The sequence below is a fragment of the Phoenix dactylifera genome, chromosome 10 (genome assembly GCF_009389715.1).
Source record: "Phoenix dactylifera cultivar Barhee BC4 chromosome 10, palm_55x_up_171113_PBpolish2nd_filt_p, whole genome shotgun sequence".
NCBI classification, from domain to species: Eukaryota; Viridiplantae; Streptophyta; class Magnoliopsida; order Arecales; family Arecaceae; genus Phoenix; species Phoenix dactylifera.
Window position 1 is genome coordinate 8137352 of NC_052401.1, and position 15799 is coordinate 8153150.

Here is a 15799-nt window from a genome sequence, read left to right on the forward strand (position 1 = left end):
AATTGGTTCTCCCTTGTTTAGAAAAATTCTTTGTATAATTTTGTTCATGCATTGAGTGTAGTTCTTTTGTGAATGCTTAGCAGTGCTTGTTAGCGCACACGAAAAGCTCCACAGGTCCATATATTGATAGCTTGGCACATTATCATGTCAACCATCCCTATTTATTCCACCAATTCCTATGAAGTAAGCTAATCACACTTTAACATATAGCTTAAATAATTTTGTTGCATGCAAATGGCCTTTTCACCTGGTAGTAATATTCCCTCATGCATTTTCTTTTAACTAGGATTTGATTAGAGGCACATGATAATAGAGCTTCCCTTGATCAACAACACCTGCGCAAAAAAAAAATCAACAAATGGTGCTATATATCGAAAACTTTAGTTCCAAATTTTAAACAAAAAAAAAATCAAAATATATCATAGATGGTGAAGCAGTAATTGCAGTGCTAATAATCCACCTATCAATCTAGTCAGTGCCATCAATAGGCTTTAGGTCTTTGAGTATGAAATGCCTGGTGAAGTCAAATATTATCCTTATTAGTACATGTTGACCCCCTAATGGATTTTGATGAATACAAAACACTAGAGTATAATTCCATTTATCTTAACAATTTAATTGAGAAATTCATGTGTTTTATTAAGAATATTGTTAAGAAATGTCTAGGCAAGTTCCCATAATTTTTATGAATTTATTGAAGAATTTTTGAGATGAAAGAAAAAGTTCAGGGACAGCCGAGACGTCTCCTGATAGTCTCAGAGACGTCTCTGGCACAAACAGGAAGAACTGGCACGTCTGGAGACGTCCCCGGCACCTGCCGAGTCGTCCCGCGATAGCGGAGTCGACTCTCTCAGTAGCGGAGTCGACTCTCTCAGTGGCGGCAGAAAGGCAGTTTTCAAGAGATATGCGCGAGACGTCCCCACCATACGCGGAGTCGTCCCCGCAAGTAAAAAGCAGACTCCGAGTCGTCCCCGATAGCGGAGACGGCTCTCTCAGGGTTTTCCAGAGAATGATTTTTTCGGTGATAAGGCAGCGGAGACGTCCCCTGAAAGAGCGGAGTCGACTCTCTCAGGAATTCCAGAAGACATGTTTTTCTGAGATAAAGAAGCGGAGTCGTCCCCGAGGAGCGGAGTCGTCCCCATCAAAAAGTGCAAACAAGCCGAGACGTCCCCGTAAAGTGCAGAGACGACCCTCTCAGCAAATCAGAAAGGCAAGGATTCAAACGGTACAATTCCAGAGTCGTCCCCGTAAAGAGCCGAGTCGTCCCCAGACAAACGTAAAAAGTAAAATCTTGTAGCCGAGACGTCTCTCGTTGAAGCGGAGACGTCCCGGACGCCTGGGACGCGACTGACAACTTTTCAGGTTTGGTTTGAATTTCAAATCTCCTTACTTTATCTCTAACGGCTATATTTGCTTTTTGGGCTATAAAAGGGACCTCTTAAGTGCTTCTAAACAACTCTTCACCAACCCAAAGCAAAATCATTCAAGAGAGAAGAAAGAAAAAGAGGTTCAAGGGAGTTAGTGCATTCAAGTGAAGAAATCAAGTGCTTTCAAGCTTCCCAAGTGATTTCAAGCTCAACTACTCTCTTCCGCTCGGCATTCAAAGCTCACACTCAAACCTACGCGATCCACATCGGAAGAATCACCATTTCCCACGCTTCCAACGGCAAAAGGATTCTTCCGGGTTCTATTGTTTATCATTGTCATATTTGCTTATTTAGAGCTTTCCAATGTTTGTAAAACTCTTTTCATGTGCTTGTTCCAGTCAAGGGACTTGGAACAAGGGAAAGGCGTCCCAAGCCTAGGTAAATTGGGGGTTTTAGGGTTTGTTGTTAGCCCGGTGTAAAACAACGAGTTGGGTAGTGAACTCGCAAAACTACCGTACTGTAATCGTGGATTATAGTGGAAATTCCCAAAGGTGCTTTGGGGAGTGGATGTAGGAGCAGTGGAGGCTCCGAACCACTATAAAAGCCTGTGTTTGCGATTGTTGTCTTCATAGCTTTATTCTTGCTTTAGCTATATTTGTGTGTTTTATTTTTAAATAGTCAAAAAGTTTTTAAAACACCCAATTCACCCCCCTCTTGGGTGACCATCTCTGGGCAACAAGTGGTATCAGAGCGGGTGCTCTGTGTATTTCTTGAAAGACCTAACCGTCTTAGCCAAAGATCTAGATGGCAACACCCTTTAACAATGTTCCTGCGAGGGGCAAGCAACCAATAGACCTCCACTCTTCAATGGGACAAATTATACCTATTGGAAGACTAGAATGAGAATCTTCATTCAAGCACAAGACTATGCCTTGTGGAGGGTTATAGTCAAGGGACCACAAGAACCATCACACATGGTTAATGGCATTCGAGTTCCCAAACCTGAGGAGGATTGGGATGAGAATGATGATAGGATGGCTCAACTCAATTCTAGAGCCATGAACTCATTATTTTGTTCTTTAGATGTAAATGAGTTTAATAGAGTCTCCACATGTAGTTCCGCTAAGGAAATATGGGATAGGCTTGAAGTTACCCACGAGGGTACAAATCAAGTCAAAGAGTCCAAAGTGAACATTCTAGTTCACAAATATGAGTTGTTTAAGATGGAACCCAATGAAACCATCACATGCATGTTTACACGCTTTACCGATATAATTAATGGTCTAAAAGTTTGGGTAAATCTTATACTAACCCGGAACTTGTGAGTAAAATTCTCAGGTCTTTGCCAAAAGCATGGGAAGCAAAGGTCACGGCGATCGTAGAAGCCAAAGACCTCAACACCTTGGGGCTAGAACAACTTTTGGGCTCATTAATGACGCATGAGCTCACGATGAAGCAACATGAAGATGATTTGCCAAAGAAGAAGACAATTGCACTCAAGGCTACTTCGAGTGTGTGTGAAGAAGAAAGTAGTGAGAGTGAGGAAGAAAGTGAGGACGAGGACTTGGGTTTGATAGTTAGGAAGTTTAAAAAATTCATGAGGAAAAAGAAACCCTTCCCAAGGAAAAAGTTTGGAGGGAGAAATGATTGGGAAAAAGAAAAAGAAAAAGAAAGAGACCCAATCATATGCTATGATTGCAAGAGACCGGGACACATTCGTTCCGAATGCCCTCAACAAAAGAAGTACTTTGGAAAGAAGAAGAAGAAGGCATTGAAGGCAACATGGGATGATAGTGACACATCATCCTCCGAGGAAGAGAAGGAAGAGACCGCCAATTTATGCTTCATGGCGTTCGAAGACGACGAGGTATGTCAAAACCCAACTATAAATTTTACTTTAGAAGAATTGTATGAAGCTTTTCAAGAACTTATGGGTGATTGTAGTATGTTAGGAGCAAAGAATAAAGAATTAAAAGCCTCCAATCAAAAACTGAAGGAAGATATTGAAAACCTATTAATTGAAAAAGAGAGCATTAAAAATATTAACACATTGACCTAGAAATCAAAAATTCAAAACTTAGCATTGAAAATGAAAAGGCAAAAACACTAATTAAGGAATTAAATCTAAAATAAAATCCCTACTCGATAATAATACCTCACTTGCACAAAATGTTGAATCTCTTAAAAAGGATAAGGAAGAACTAGTTAAAGAAAATTTGAATCTTAAGAATGAGGTACATAAGTACAAACCAATTGTTGAAAAATTTACACAAAGCTCTGAAAAATTAAATCTTATTCTTTCAAATCAAAGAGTTTTTCAATAAAGCCGGATTAGGATATAAAACTAACAAACAACAAAAGTATCTAAAGAATTTCTTTGTAAAAGCACAAAAATGTAAAAACTGAAAAACCTACATGCTTTCATTGTGGAAAGAATGGACATAAAGCCTACTCTTGTATTCAAAGAAAGATCCAAACTAACAAGAGTACATTTGTGAAAGCAAAAACATAACTAAAGTATGGGTGCCTAAGGGAACCAACCACACTAACCACGAAGGACCCAAGAAAACTTGGGTACCTAAGAGCTTCACATGATCATTTTGCAGGTATGCCTTGCAGCCGGAAATAAAAAGAGAATGTGGTATCTTGATAGTTGCTCAAGGCATATGACCGGTGACAAGAGTCTCTTCGTCACCTTGGAATCAAAAGAAGGAGGAGTAGTCACATTTGGAGACAATGCTAAAGGCCGAATCATTGGTGTTGGTAAAATCTCCATATCACCCTCCTCATTTATTGATAATGTATTGTTAGTTAATGGACTAAAACATAATTTATTAAGTATAAGTCAATTTTGTGACAAGGGATTTAAAGTGTCATTTGAATCATCACTATGCATAATTAGTAGTCCAATTGACAATGAGATCATACTCACAGGACATAGGCATGGAAATGTTTACATGGTAGATCTTGATGATCTCACCATGAAGGATGGCCAATGTCTTGTAGCCATGAATCCCAAAGTCAATGAGACTAGTTGGTTATGGCATCGTAGGTTAGGGCATGCTAGCATGGATTTAATCTCTAAATTAATTACAAAGGATCTAGTCAAAGGACTACCAAAAATAGACTTTGAAAAGAATAAAATTTGTGCTGCATGTCAATTAGGGAAACAAACAAGAAGTTCTTTCAAGTCTAAGAACATAGTCTCAACATCAAAACCCTTAGAACTAATTCACATGGATTTGTTTGGACCCACTAGAACTGCTAGTCTAGGGGGTAAGAAATTTGGTCTTGTAATTGTTGATGATTTTTCACGTTTTACATGGGTTTCATTTCTTGCACACAAAGATGAGTCCTTTCCCGCTTTTATCAAGTTTCATAATAGGGTTTCGAATGAACTCAATCTTAAACTAAAAGCAATTAGGAGTGATCATGGTACCGAGTTTGAAAATCAGTATTTTGAAAAATTTGTGAAGAAAATGGTATCAATCACAAACTTCTCGGCACCTAGGACACCCCAACAAAATGGGGTGGTAGAAAGGAAGAATCGCACACTAGCAGATATGGCTCATACCATGTTGTGCGAATCGGATCTACCAAAGTATTTTTGGGCTGAAGCAATAAATACTTCATGTCATATTTTGAATCGTGCTTTAGTTAGATCCATCTTGAAGAAAACACCTTATGAGCTAATAAAAGTAAGAAACCAAATATAAGCTATTTTCATGTTTTCGGTTGTCGATGCTTTATTTTAAATAATGAAAAGGACAATCTAAGCAAATTTAGTGCTAAATCAGATGAGGGGATCTTCTTAGGTTATTCCTCATCTAGTAGAGCATACAGGGTCTTCAACAAGAGAACTCTCGTTGTGAAGAATCCATTCATGTTGTTTTTGATGAAGCTAATGGGGATTCTTCTAGAAAAGAAGAAGATGGTGATGCAGGTATACTTGAAGACCGAATGAAGGAATTCTCCATTCAAGACAAACAACATGAGATGAGATCAAAGAAGATACAAATCAGCAAGGTGAAGAAGATCAACCTCCATCAAGAAATCAAGATCTTCCTAAGGAATGGAGGTATGCACATGGTCATCCAAAGGATCTAATCCTTGGTGATCCTTCACAAGGTATAAGAACTAGATCCTCTCTAAGAAATACTAGTAATTATCTTGCTTTCGTTTCTCAAATAGAGCCTAAATCACTAGAAGAAGCTGAAAAAGATGACAATTGGATGAATGCTATGCAAGAGGAATTAAATCAATTTGAAAGAAATAAAGTTTGGACTCTAATGAAAAGACCCCCTAATGTTTCAATTATAGGCACCAAATGGGTATATAGAAATAAACTAGATGAAGATGGGATAGTAATAAGAAACAAAGCTAGGCTAGTGGCCAAAGGATATAATCAGGAGGAAGGAATAGATTTTGATGAAACTTTTGCTCCTGTTGCTAGATTAGAAGCTATTAGATTACTTTTGGCATATGCATGCTTCATGGATTTTAAACTTTATCAAATGGATGTAAAAAGTGCATTTCTAAATGGTTATATAATGGAGGAAGTTTATGTAGGACAACCTTCAGGTTTTGAAAATCACTTACATCCAGATTATGTGTATAAATTGCATAAAGCATTGTATGGACTTAAGCAAGCTCCTAGGGCATGGTATGAAAGGTTAAGTAATTTCTAATTGAAAATAAATTTAAGAGAGGAAATGTAGACCAAAACCCTCTTTATCAAAAGAAAAGGAAATGACTTATTGCTTGTGCAATTTATGTGGATGATATAATTTTTGGTGCTACTAATGATAATCTTTGTCAAGAGTTTGCCAAGCTTATGCAGGGAGAATTTGAAATGAGCATGATGGGTGAGCTCAACTTCTTCTTGGGCTACAAATAAAACAATCAGAGGAAGGCATCTTCATCAGTCAATCCAAATACATCAAGAAAATGTTGGAAAAATTCAAGATGAAGGATGCAAAGGAAATCAGCACACCCATGGGCTCAAGTTGCAAGCTTGACAAAGATGAAAAAGGTAAAAGTATAGACTGCAAATTGTACAGAGGTATGATAGGCTCTTTACTTTACCTTACTGCTAGTAGACCAGATATATTATTCAGTGTTTGTATGTGTGCTAGATACCAAGCATGTCCTAAGGAATCACACTTGCAAGCTGTTAAGAGAATTTTTAGATATCTAGTAGGGACATCTAATGTAGGCTTATGGTATTCTAAACAATCTGACATAAATTTAATTGCTTATTCCGATGCTGATTTTGCCGGGTGCAAACTCGACAGAAAAAGCACAAGTGGCACATGTCAATTCTTGGGTGCTAATTTGGTTTCTTGGTTTAGCAAGAAACAAAATTCAGTTGCCTTATCCACAGCTGAGGCTGAGTACATAGCAGCTGGAAGCTGTTGTGCCCAAGTTCTTTGGATTAAGCAACAACTTGAAGACTTCGGTATCAAAATGGATAATATACCAATTAAGTGTGATAATACAAGTGCAATTAATTAACAAAAAAATCCTGTTCAACACTCTAAGTCAAAGCATATAGAGATTAGGCATCATTTTATTAGGGATCATGTGCTGAAAAATGATGTGATGATTGAATATGTATGCACTGAAAATCAATTGGCCGATATCTTTATAAAGCCCCTTTGTAAAGATAGATTCAACTTCTTAAGGAATGCTTTGAGCTTGTATGATCCTAGTAAATGAATTGAACTTGTATTGCATTGCTTTGCTACTCAAACTAGTAATCCACCTCAAAGTAAACATAAGTGAAAACATGAATTCATCTAAGCTAAATGACGAACTGTTTGACTTTCCGGAGGATGGTTACCCTCCCTTGGACTCTTCATGGAGATATTTTCAGAGCCTATTTCATAGGTATTCGAAATTTGGTCAAACATTTCTCATTTCAATATTAATAATTCAAAAATCATTATCAAATTATTATAGGATGTATTATTAAGGGGGAGGATCACAAATAAATTCACTCTGAGTTTATCAAAAGAGATCATGTTGATTAGGGGTGATTAAACAAAAATTGGGAAAAGATAGAGTTCAGTCTGAAATTTTTCAGTGCCGGAGACGTCTCTGGCAAATCGCAGAGACGTCCCCCCAGGCGAGACGTCTCGCCTTAGTCGCGGAGACGTCTCGGGGACCGAACTAGGGTTTTTAAAATAAGTGAAACAGCTCGAGCCGACCCGAGCTATCTTCTCTCATTCCCGACCAAAACCAAAAACCCTAGCCTCCGCTTATTCTCCATCACAAACCCTAGCCTCCTTCTCCACATTTCCTTAGGATTTCCACTCAATGGCACCCAAAGAGCTAGGACGACCCATGGAAGGCGACCTAGGGCAGCGGCCGACGGTGGAGGAACGGAGGGAAGAACCTTCCGCGCCGTCTCCTCCGGTTGCTCCGCCAACCACAACCATCTCCTGTGCAAATCGCACAGTCACGACCGGTAGGTATATAGATTTTTCATTTTTAGATAATGAGGGGTTCTCTATTGGAGAGAGACTCCGAGCCCAAGGGTGGGAGCACCTTTGTACCCTTAATACCTCGACCTACCCCGGCCTAGTTAGAGAACTTTTTAGCAATATGGCCTTAGGGGACCTAGGGTACACTGCATATGTCCGGGGGACATTAGTAGAAGTCAATGAAGATGTCCTATCTACTGTCTTGCAAATCCCTAAGGACGGTGAGGCTCCAACCTCACATCCCCAAAGGGAGTCAGCCCTAAATTTACTTTTAGGACGAGAGGACTGCGGCCCTCTTGATGTTGTCAACTCCCAAGACCTAAACGCCGAAATGAGATTACTTTTAAGTATTGTCACCGGGTCTTGTTTCCCAAAACCGGTCGCTTCGATTTTGTTTCGGAGCGAGATTTAGTTATAATGCACCATATCCTACTAGGGATTCCTCTAAACCTCCCTAGACTCATGCTAAACTACATTGCCCTATGTCATAGGTATTCTAGGTTTAGTTTACCCTATGGCATGATCTTTACCTTAGTTTTCAAACACTTTAAGGTTCACATTCCCGAAAATGAACCTGCAAAGCCCTTGAGAAACACCGACTACTATAATGAGGGCACAATGAGAAGAATGGAGTTTCATAAGATAGATGGATCTTGGGTCAAGGTTCCAAAAAGAAAAGCACAAACCCTAGAGCCTGAGATCCCACATCACGAGTCTGACCATCACTCTCCTCCACCTAGCCACATGGATATCCCTGATATACCCTCCAGCTCAGCTGGACCTTCCACATCCATGCCACCACCTCCTCCAGTCAGTGGGCCTTCCTTCCTATCAGAGGATCAGATGCGCACCTTAGCATCTGTCATTTGCCAGCAGATGAGGGAGGAGATGAGATCCATGATCTCCACTGAGTTAGCCCCCATCAGAGCTTCACATGAAAGGCTTCTACAAGAGCTGAAGGAAGTTAGAGCTCAAATTGAAGCTACAACGCAAGAAATGATTGGTGTGGGTGCCACCCAAACCTGCAGGTCAATTGAGCTCAAGGACAGCTTGAAGACCATTTCCAAGAGTCTCAAAGAGTTGACAAGCCCAGGAGGCAATGTGGGCACTTTAGTTGCCCAACTTAGAGGGAGGATTGAAATGGCAACTGAAAAATTGAAGCACTTGTGGCAGCCTTCCACAAGTCACAGGGAGATCAATTTAAGACCCTAATGGATTCAATCAATGCTTTTATAGATGCAGCTTGTAGGGTTATGAGCAACGTCGCCGATAAGGGACGTTTTGTAAACATCTAGGGATCTTCTTTTTGTAAACCCTAGGCTATTTTGAAACACTTTTTGTATTAGAAATCAATACTTATAATGATTTCTTCTTTTGACTATGTACTGACTTCAAAGGTTTACAATGACATATGAATGACATACATTTCTTTTGAAACCCTGTGTACATTTCTAACTCTGTGTATGTGATTGTGTATGTGATTTGTGATGTGCCATAAAAATCTTATCACATACCTTGAGTGTTCAAATTTGATACAAAGAAACAATGCATATAAAACAGAGGGAGACATCTTGTGATAACTATACTAAACAAAAGATGAGTCTGAAATGAATTCCAAAACAAAGGGGAGTGATATGAATGACTGAATTCATTAATAGAAATGACTTGGACAGGGGAGCACAACTTGAATATTCTTAAGTGGTCATGGAAATATGCTGAATCTTACTAGGAAGTATGCTTTAAGCACCTACAGATAATTTGTCCCTTCATTGTTGATGACAAAAAGGGGGAGTAGAACCATAGAACCAATATGGATAAGGGGAGTAGAACCAATATGGATACATTGGAATGCAAAATACAAAATTCATGCTTAAAAGTTGAATTAGAAGAGATAAAATTGAAGAAGTATTGCTTTAAGATAATTGCCCTTCTGGAAAAGAAAGGGGGAGTCAAAAAGAACTTAGCTTTCAATTATCTTTAGCATCAATATTTTATTTCACATTGTATCTAGTTCTAATCAAAACATTATACCTGTACATCTGAGCAAATACTGTGTATATGTTTAAATTTCGAATTTTGCATATACTCAGTGTTTTGTCATCATCAAAAAGGGGGAGATTGTTGACCCCCTAATGGATTTTGATGAATACAAAACACTAGAGTATAATTCCATTTATCTTAATAATTTAATTGAGAAATTCATGTGTTTTATTAAGAATAGTGTTAAGAAATGTCTAGGCAAGTTTTCATAATTTTTATGAATTTATTGAAGAATTTTTTGAGATGAAAGAAAAAGTTCAGGGACAGCCGAGACGTCTCCTGATAGTCTCAGAGACGTCTCTGGCACAAACAGGAAGAACTGGCACGTCTGGAGACGTCCCCGCACCTGCCGAGTCGTCCCCGAGATAGCGGAGTCGACTCTCTCAGTAGCGGAGTCGACTCTCTCAGTGGCGGCAGAAAGGCAGTTTTCAAGAGACATGCGCGAGACGTCCCCACCATACGCGGGAGTCGTCCCCGCAAGTAAAAAGCAGATCTCCGGAGTCGTCCCCTAGATAGCGGAGACGGCTCTCTCAGGTTTTCCAGAGAATGATTTTTTCGGTGATAAGGCAGCGGAGACGTCCCCTGAAAGAGCGGAGTCGACTCTCTCAGGGAATTCCAGAAGACATGTTTTTCTGAGATAAAGAAGCGGAGTCGTCCCCGAGGGAGCGGAGTCGTTCCCATTCAAAAAGTGCAAACAAGCCGAGACATCCCCGTAAAGTGCAGAGACGACCCTCTCAGCAAATCAGAAAGGCAAGGATTCAAACGGTACAATTCCAGAGTCGTCCCGTAAAGAGCCGAGTCGTCCCCAGACAACGTAAAAAGTAAAATCTTGTAGCCGAGATGTCTCTCGTTGAAGCGGAGACGTCCCCGGAACGCCTGGGACGCGACTGACAATTTTCAGGTTTGGTTTGAATTTCAAATCTCCTTCACTTTATTTCTAACGGCTATATTTGCTTTTTGGGCTATAAAAGACCTCTTAAGTGCTTCTAAACAAACTTCCCACCAACCCAAAGCAAAATCATTCAAGAGAGAAGAAAGAAAAAGAGGTTCAAGGGAATTAGTGCATTCAAGTGAAGAAAATCAAGTGCTTTTCCAAGCTTCCCAAGGGATTCTAAGCTCAACTACTCTCTTCCGCTCGCTGGCATTCAAAGCTCACACTCAAAACCTACGGCGATCCACATTCGGAAGGAATCACCATTTCCCACGCTTCCAACGGCAAAAGGATTCTTCCGGGTTCTATTGTTTATCATTGTCATATTTGCTTATTTAGAGCTTTCCAATTGTTTGTAAAACTCTTTTAACATTGTGCTTGTTCCAGTCAAGGGACTTGGAACAAGGGAAAGGCGTCCCAAGCCTAGGTTAAATTGGGGGTTTTAGGATTTGTTGTGAGCCCGGTGTAAAACAACGAGTTGGGTAGTGAACTCGCAAAACTACCGTACTGTAATCGTGGATTATAGTGGAAATTCCCAAAGGTGCTTTGGAGAGTGGATGTAGGAGCAGTGGAGGCTCCGAACCACTATAAAAGCCTGTGTTTGCGATTGGTTGTCTTCATAGCTTTATTCTTGCTTTAGCTCTTATATTGTGTGTTTTACTTTTAAATAGTCAAAAAGTTTTTAAAAACACCCAATTCACCCCCCTCTTGGGTGACCATCTCTGGGCAACAGTACACATACTTTGTGATGTTTCTGAGTTTGCTAACTCATATCCTAACTCTTATAATATTATCAAGTCATCTAGGATCAATTATTCACTTCGAGCACATCTTAAGGTCATCTACACTTTTTTGTATTTTTGCTATCAGGTAAATCAAGGTTGTCTTGCAGAATAGAGTAACATCTTGGCATGAAGGATTTTCTCTTCTAGTCAAATATTTGGCAAGGTTTGTTGAACCATGTTAAGCATCATAATTATTTTGTTATCGAATCGCAAGTATGGATGAACTTTTCAAAGCACAACAACTTGTGGTGTGCAACAGTCAATAATGTTCAACATGCTTCCTGTAATCACTACTAACAATGTACTTAAACATCATCATTTCTGCAAAAATCTCAAATAAAACTGGTTTTGGGCAAATTATTTACATGTAAAGTTATGATAGCCTCTTAGCTGATAGCTCCACTCAATAATAGAGATATTTTTCCCTCGGAAAAGAATTGCATTCTTTTCTTTAGTAACCATATAAATATGTACATTTGCAGACCTTGTTGCATCACCAATATATTGTACAACAGCAAAGTTTGACATAAGGGTAGGAGCATCCTAGGGTAAGTATGAGGCCATTATTAGTGATGTGGTAAGATGATACAGGATAGAAAGGAAGAAAGAAAACACTTTTGTATAGCTTTCCTGGCATGAGTTAGCAATTTTTATGCTACTTTTCAGGGTCCTCCCCTTCCTGCAATTGATGACTCCAGTGCTTTCTATTATCTAAAAACTTTATCTTCGAAAGCATTTATTCAAATGTGTTATAGATTAAATATAACAATGAAGCACAAGATGCTTTTTAGTGGACAAATAACAAAAAAGAGATTAGATAAACTAAGGACCATGTTATCTTCGACACCACTTCGACAAATTTAGCAGTTGAAGGCATAACAAGATTATTCTCTAACTAAATGACAGCTTAAGCCTTTCTAATTTCTTGATTATTTTGATGGCTGCCGAGATAAGAAATTTGTAAAACTAGGCTATCTTTATAGTATGTGCTCCACTTTTGTTGTTTTCTTTCCATAAGACACCTCTCTTATTATTTTTATTTTTTTATATTTTAAATAATTAAGCTCTTCTTGCGTGGCTACTATACCTTCTAGTGTAATATTGGCGTAGCCAAAAATTTGTAGTAGTAAGCACAATTAGACCACAAAATGCATCAACCATAAGCAAGCTCAATCAAGCCATTAACTGCATCGAAAACCAATATCCCTAACTATATTGTACCATATACTCACCGTATTAAATGTTGTACCAGTCTCAGTAGCCATGATTTAATTAAATTGCTTTTACTTCCTAAACTAGAAGGTATGATATCTTATTTGAGTTTTTAAAGTTCAATAACCAAGAGTTTGCCTTCTTCAACAAAAAAAAATGAAACAAATAAAATAAATATAATAATCATTAAAAAAAATTATGAGCTGGTCCTCATATCGAACAATTGGTACGTACTACTACGCCACAGCAAATGAAGCGATGTCAACATTCAACTTTACTTGCAGGCCTCAATTTGGCACCACATTGAGTTCACATGTCACATCGCATGGAGGCAAGCAAGGGAATGGAATTGATGCACTTTGGTGAGCCATCTTGAGTTCTTATAGTTCGCTCAAAATATATCAGGTCACCAGAAGGTTGAGACTTAAGAGGACTTCCTCTAGAAGTGACTGCATATGATATCCTCCAAAGTGCCCCTTCCTTGTAAAATTTATGAAATCATATTTCTTTTTCATGCTCTCAGATGAATTGTGACCAAAATTTTATTTGATTTTGGTGAATTAAAGGATGGTCTCTTCTTTGATGTTTCATGTATGCTTTACAATTACCTACCTTCATTGTTATGTTCTTGTTTACCTATCTACAATGTAATATGAAGAATGTACACTTGTTATCGATAATCTTGCCATATTCATGTTCTTTCACGTATTGTACAAGAGATCATGTTATCAAAAATCTGTGAAACATGGTATTTTATAAGGGTGCAAATGGACTGCCTAATATCAGTTCAGATTTGTTTTTGCATTCAAATCTATCCGAATTTGGATACAAATTTAGCATTCGATCAACATTCATATCCTCATCGATATTCATCAAAGAAAAAACAAATATGGATATCGATGGATAATTATCCGATTGGTATCCTCATATCTCATTCTTTTTTGCAATCTGATTTAGTTTTATTATAGCTCTAATGCACTTCAACGTTAAAACAGATGACATGATAAAATATCTCACTTAATTCATCTTTTATATAAATAATTTCATTGATTTGGCGGTTCATAAAAGTTTAACAATCCAATTTATATCTGCATTAATATTTTATTATCAGTACCTACTTTGTACCGATATAAAGGTATAGTTTATGTCCATATTCATTTAAAATGAGGTTCCTACTCTTTTACATATAATATCTTATCCTCGCTCCATCGCTTCTTTTACCCCCATTTCACTAGACTATACCGGCACTTTATTCTACTTTAAAAGGCTAGAGTTTTTAACTCTCTTATCAAAATTCAATAATCATTTGTGATGGTAATTTCACAATTCAAGAAATAAACGAGTTCAATGATTAATGGGTAGTTTTAATAAAATAATAGAATAAAAAGAGGTAAAGGAGTAAATGTGGCTAAATTACTTTTTTGCCCCTCATATGAAACATGTGATTGTCATTAGGAGAGATTGTAGGGTAAAGTATTTTTATTAGACAGGAGAAAATTCTTAAAATAATATATCAATTAATATCTATATTTAAATCTATATTGGTTGATTAAAAATGGATACATATTATATGATCCATTTGAGCTTTATTCACGAGGCAGCTCCTAATATGCAACGCACATACTAATGTCACCTAAATGATGGAACATGTTTTATTTCTACTTTTCCTTCTTTTTTCTTTTGATAATAATGCAGTAGAACATAGTTCTGATATATGAAATCAAACTTCTTTGAGTGCTATTGCCTTCTAATGTTGCAAAACAAATTATTTTTTGGAAAGATATTGAAGGTAATGTTGCATGATTTAGTTGTCCCATCGTTGATTGGTTGCAATTTTTGAGCTCATGTGTTGATCCATAATTGACATATATAAAAGAAGACAATTTCAGGCCAAATTAGTTGAGTCATATTTACTCAATGGTTGAGGCATGTATGCTCCACTCATTATGGCATGAAAGGCACCATCTTAGCAATCACTTAGGAATCAAATGGTAAAGCCCAAGAACTTATTTGCTGATACGAGGTAGCTAAAATGCAACTTATATAACATAGGTTGCCATACGAGGTCGCTTAATAACTACAAGGATCAACAACATGTTATTGCATTTTCTTACGAAAAATTTATTTTGTTGACAAATTATAGCATCAAACGACGACTCTGAAATGGAGGGAAATAAAATATTTTTTAAAACAATATTATTTGTGTCATGCCCCCGCCTGCGCGGAGCACGTGAGGCACCCAGTGCCCACGTGGGGGCCACATGAGGAGGGACCACGGGGCTCCCCTGCCAGATATTGTCCGATTCCGGGGCTTCACGCAAGCGTCCTTCACCCCTCCCCAGTTTTGTTTTCCTCCCAAAATACGTCTGCAGGATTAGAAAACACCCGCCTCATATGCCCAGGCTCTGGAACGAGTCTTTGCGATGTGGGACTATTGGGCCTCACACCCTTCCCACCATAATACCAAATGTCACGCCCCCGCTTCTGCGGAGCACGTGAGACACCCAGTGCCCACGTGGGGGCCACATGAGAAGGGACCACGGGGCTTTCCTGCCAGATATTATCCGGTTCCGGGGCTTCACGCAAGCGTCCTTCACCCCTCTCCAGTTTTGTTTTCCTTCCAAAAAGCGTCTGCAGGATTTGGAGACATCTGCCTTATATGCCCAGGCTCTGGAATGAGTCTTTCCGATGTGGGACTATTGGGCCTCATACCCTTCCCACTATCAGACAAGAATCGTGCTCAGCTCTGATACCAAATGTCACGTCCCCCGCCTGCGCAGAGCACGTGAGGCACCCAGTGCCCACGTGGGGGCCACATGAGGAGGGACCGTGGAGCTCTCCTGCTAGATATTATCCGGTTCCGGGGCTTCATGCAAGCGTCCTTCACCCCTCTCCAGATTTGTTTTTCTCCCAAAAAACATCTGCAGGATTAGGAGACGCCTGCCTCATATGCCCAGGCTCTGGAACAAGTCTTTCCGA